Genomic DNA, 5900 nt, shown 5'->3' with positions numbered 1-5900 from the left:
GGGGGGAGAAGAGTTAATTAGTGCAACTCCCTCAGAAATGCTGCTGAGTATACACATATATAAGGAAGAAAAACAATCTTTAAATGCTCCCACACCCTATGGCCTCTATTCAGCTGGTTACAAGTCAGGCAATCGTCACTCGCTTCCCACCTCTGCCATGCAGTCAGACTTCTGATGAATTCTAACTTGCTGGGAATTTTATTTTTTAATCCCAACCTTAGCCCTAAACACCTTGTGCCGTTTCCGTACTGATACAAGTCTCTGGAGACTAAAGGCCAGGCACTCACTCTGGGGCTTCCAGCTATCGACTTCCTTTTCACCAGCTATCTGAAAATGCTGCCATCTAAATCCTCACCCATCGTTGTGCCTACATCCCTTTACTCCTCTGACAGCTTTGCTGACTCCCTTTTTGCTTCTACATTGAGGTTAAGCTCCTCGCCTTCACCTTCCAGCCTCTACACAGTTGTATTTGTGTTCACATCTCCTAGTACTACATCCTAGCCCCTGTGCCAACTGATTCCTTTAATCTTGGTCATCCCTATGGCTCTTTCTACTTTTCCTGGCTCTGCCTTCTCGTGCTGCTCTCCATGACACCCAGCACATAAGAGACAAAGCTGCCGAGTGCAAACAGAGCATGTGTTTTAGCAAGCCACATTCGGCCTAAGATGGTGTTAAATACAGTTCTGCTTTTGGTGCAAGTAGAGACAGCTACCTCCATACCACAGGTGTATTAGATACAGCAAAGGATAAACTTTGATTTAGGTAGGTTATCATGATAACAAGCCCATTTTTAAAGTTTGGACACCTCTACTCCCTGTATTACATCACAGTCAATATTGTGTTAATTAACATTTTTCTAAAAGGTGTTGCTTTTCTCAAGTAGAAACAAGATGCTTTACCTCTCCTTCAAACACCTCATTACAATCCTTTGATTTGGCCTTAAGATACTCAATTTCCCACATTTTTGGCAGAAAACATGCACACATTTCCTGTTCTATCAGGAGTTCTTATCAAGGTATCATATCCACCACTTTCCCCAAGTAAGGGAAATGCAAACTGACAAATAGTCAGCAAAGAAAACTTTCCTCCCTATTTTTAACCATCTGACTGAAACATGGGGTTTTGTCTCTTTATCCCCATATTGATGTAATAAACTTCCAGTACTTTTGGAAAGAGCCAAGTTGAAGAAACGTGTTTCACAACAGGGTTGCAAGGGGTAAGATATGTGGTAACTCACATCTTGCGGAGCAGATTTTACAACGGTTTTAAAGTAGCTGCCAACAAGAATGCTGTGTCACCTATGCACAAACTTCCATCCTTGATGTAGACAAAAACAGTCCCAAGAGACGGAGGTTCAAGAGAATGAGGATGCCCTCTGGCCTTTCACCCAAGCGACTGAGGGCTCTGCCAGCTGCTGAGTGGCTATTCCGAACACTTCAGTCTCACTTGCAGGAAACAAGTTTCCAAAGTCTGATTTTCATATAGCAAGTCCTTCGCAGATTTTCAAGAGCAAGCCTCTTCAATATGCTTCAGGAAACCCATCCAAACCCCAAATCAGTCATCATTGTTTTACTTTATGTTTAATCTTGTGCAGACTTGAAGAGAAAGACGTAAAAGACTTTTTAGAAAAAACAGTTGGTGGGAGGAACCTAGTTCCCCTTCAGGTATCTGAAATTTCCCACGGACTAGAAACGTAGCCATGTGTAACTATGATCAGCTCAAGCCTAGTCTTCACTACCAGGGAACCTATTCTCACCTTAAAAACCAGCATAATTTATTTCAGGATAATGCAGGTGAATACAACTTCACAGCCAGGCTTGAAGCTCACGAAATAATATAAATAAATAAATAAACCAAAACTGCTTGTAGTCAGATGTACCTGGAGATGATGTTTTGCCAGGGTAGTAGCTGCCGTGTGTGCAAACCCCTGCAGTCCCATACACAGGAAAGCGGATGTCTGTGCACACAGTTTTGTGTGATCACTACTTACAGACAAAAGACAAGAATGCATTTCTGGGCATGCATTTGGCTCTCTCCACATTTGGATGTGAAGCCTTCATATTCGCATTCTCTTTCAAAAATGCTTGAAGAGCCTTGTAAAGCCTTTTCAAATAAACCGTATGCGTCTGTACTACAGTGCCCTATTTAGGACAAGAGCTTCCTCTCCTTCCCTAGTCATAAGCAACCTGTATACCTAGGGCCTTCCACAGATAAAGTATATATATTCCAAAGCTTACTGTACTAAAAATTAAAACCAGGCAAATACAATTAAGAATTAAAGCATGTACCATACAGAAAAACACTATAGAGAAAACACACTTACGTCTTAGTTTAAGCCTAATATTGTTTCTCCTACAGCATATTTTACCTTTCCTTCTACAGCCATGAGGTTTTACTTTTTGAGTTTGCCATTCCAGACAATTTAATAATAAAGATAACTCACCAGTATTCAACTTTCTGTAAAAAATGTATAAAGCAGCTCATACTTGGAGAAGAAGTCAAGGTGACTTTAACTTTTAGGCCAACATTAAAATAGACATTTCAATGGCAGTAATGCAGTTTGTTAAGCAGAAGCAGCAAGCTCAAGTTCTAGAATGTTTTCCTTCTCTGCAATAAGAGCCTGGTGCTCTGTGATCCATTACAGATGGGTTTTTCTTCCTCCATCATGCATGGAAGCTTCTCTCAGATAAAATTTCTTCATAATATAATCACAGCAGGTAGAGTTGTTACGAAAACAGATTTCTCCTCTAAGATCTCTGATAGATGATCTTGGGTGGGTTTAGCTGCTGCAGTTTAGGATTTTACTGCCTTTGCCTGCTACAATGGCCTCTGTCAGAAGTTACAGCCTTCCTAACAGAGATAGCAGAACACAATGGGTGCAGCACAATAGATACTGAAATGCATTCTTTGGTACCTGGGCACAAAGCCCACACTAATATACCAGCTCAAACTATGATGGTGAAGCACATGCATTCAGTTCAGCTGCCTCTGCTCTAGGAGCAGTAACTCCCAGCTATAATAATATGGTAATAGCCTTTGAAATCACTGCATCTGTAGCCACCAATTCGATAGAATTGGAGCCCCTGCAGGCTCATCTCACAGAAGGTGATTGTAAAGCAATTCCAGCTGCTGGTAAAACACTGTGAAGATAAAGAAAGGAGAAAAAAAAAAAACACCACAAAAAAACCCCACACCACCCAAAACCAACCAAAAAAACCCCACCACATAAAACCAAGCCATCCTTAATCTTCAGTCACAATGGATCCTGGACTATTAAAAGCTTATGAGGCAAAAAAGCATCCCCAATATCTTTATACCCCTGTTACAGAGCCTCAAATGAATACAAGGAGCAGTTGCATGATACACTTTTAATGACATCCCACCCATAGGAACATGAACATGAGGCTCTTGAGGAAGTGGAAGTGCAAAGCAGATGCACACTTACACAACAGCCTTCATGCTGGACATCTGAATAAGCAAGAAAGGAAGTGTGGTACGTTCTGCTCCAGGTTGCTTGCAACAGGCAGCCAAATCTCTCTTGCCCCAGTCCAACACCTGGACCAGGCTTTCCAACAGGATAAAACACAAATCCTTTCTCATTCTACTAATATATTTCTTTAGCATATGAAAATCAGGTAGTGGCAATACTGACACATGCTCTTTGCAGGCAGCTTTTTCATCTCTGCTGCAGTGGGTAAGTGAACATCCTCTTTTAGCGGTCAGTCACTGCAACGTGCATTCGACAGAAGCTGCCAACCTGCTCATTCAACTTGAATAGTAAGGTTCCTGGGTGCTGTGGAAGAGAGGCATGCTAGTAAATACTTACCTTTTTATATCCAGTATACAAAAAAAAAATCTACGAAAGAAAAATAAACCAGCAATAGTAGCTTAAAATACTATAGACTTGCTTAATATGACTTGTAGCTAGCAAAAAAGCATCCATAGATAAGATTATCCAATATGCATTAAGACCTGTAGATAGTCAGAAGACTTGGGAGGAGAGATTGATTTAGATCATTCCAGTTTCAAGACAGGACATTACTGTTTCTATGATGTTTTCACGGATCTTTAAAAGCTCTTGCTAGGTGTTGCAAAGTGACACAACACTATTACTGGATTCTGGATCTATGATGGCTTCTACTTTTTAAGGTGACAGGGTGTGACAGTTTTTCAATGACTTCTGCCGGATAAGAGACGATATAATTGGAAGCAACCGTATGAAGAGATGTATGGATTCAGCAGTTATTTTCCAGCTGAAGAGTCCAACCACCTCCAACTAAAAAAAATCATCAGTCTTTGAGATTAAATAGGACTTAAATAAGAAACTACTGCTTTTTGCTATATTTAAATTCACTTTGAAGCTACTCCAGAAGGGTAAGTGAACTCACTCTACAGATTCAGCTATTTACCTTACTTTGTTCTCCTAGCTATGCTCTAATCTCTTTGCTGATTGCAAAATCAATTGTCCCATGTCCCCCAAGATCTTATCTTCAACATAGATTATACGGATGAACAAGTCTAAGAACATGAATGAAAGAGGACAAATCTTCATCTACATCCCAGCCTGGAGAAGCTCAGTAACTCCTCCAAAATGCTTATTTTGGGCTTCTTTGCTACAGCAGATGGGCGTAGCTACGTAATAAATCACATTTTCTGTTCAACTTCCTCTCATGATACCTATGGTTACCAGGAAACTCTTTAACAAACAGACTTAAGTGCATTGAGGTGATTTTACTCAGGCATTCACTGGAAACAGCAACAGAATAGCTTGCACATCTGAGATGCGACCACTGGAACCTAGGGTACTCTTTCACTGACTTCAGTGACCATTCCAGCTTTAACATACCGCATTCTGAATCCTCCTTGTGATAACAGCCCGTGTCTTCCTACACGGCTCAGGTTTTCATAGAGCACAGGGGTTTAAAGCTCCCCTCGAATGATAATCAATGCTCCTCTATTATGTTTATAGCTCCAAGTCTTTTCCTGCTAATGGATGACGTATATTTATGCAGCTGGAGGAAACCTGGATTCAATAACTGCTCCACCACAGACTCACTGTGTGGTGTAGGGTAAGTCACTTAAATCTCTCTGTGCCTTCGTTTTTCAACTGCAAAACGGAATTCTTGATGCCCACCTTTGCAAAGGGTTCTGAATCCTCAGGACGAAAACATACCCTGCTAAATAATATCACCTTGTTAGGAAGCACAGGTGTGTGACCCTGGACACATATGCTAATGTCGATCCATAAATCTGTCAACAAGAGGCGCTGGCAAAACAGATGGTCCACATTCCTTTTTAAACCACCTCTTTGTCCCCAAAGCCCAGGTATGTCAACTAATCATTTTATAACTGGTCAGGGTTTTAATGGGCCAGGAAGTCACTGCGAAGCACAATGCCACCGGCATTACGGCTAAAACCAGAGCCCACAAGAGGAAAAGAAAGACATTGAGGTTTCTTTTACCCTTCTGCTCTGCTCCCTGGCACGCGGGGCCAACACCGTGAGGCTCTGCAGAAAAGATAAAAGAAACGCAGCACCCGTCCCCACACATTCCTGCAAGCAGTGCAGCACCCGTGGTCATGCCTGAATGCTGACTGCTGCCGCGTACACCCAAACGGACACGTGCTCTTTCATTACAGGCAATAAAAAACCACAGACACACACCCTTTAAAGAACCTGATTTAGATGAACAGTTGCATGATGACCCACAGGGTCAGGAGGATTACAAGCAAATAAAAGGTTTACTTCTAAACAGGGGTGCTTTTTTATTATTTTTACTTAAGAGTTACCTCTCTTACTAGGAATTTCGAGTCCCCATCTCAACAGTTGAAAACTGAGCAGGGCATTTTCCTTCAGAATGTTGCTGTAGCAAGAAGGGCTGGGGCAGGATTGATGCTGGAGG

Source organism: Eurypyga helias, unplaced genomic scaffold (genome assembly GCF_000690775.1).
Source record: "Eurypyga helias isolate BGI_N326 unplaced genomic scaffold, ASM69077v1 scaffold23863, whole genome shotgun sequence".
Lineage (NCBI taxonomy): Eukaryota > Metazoa > Chordata > Aves > Eurypygiformes > Eurypygidae > Eurypyga > Eurypyga helias.
Note: the sequence above shows the minus strand (reverse complement) of the source record.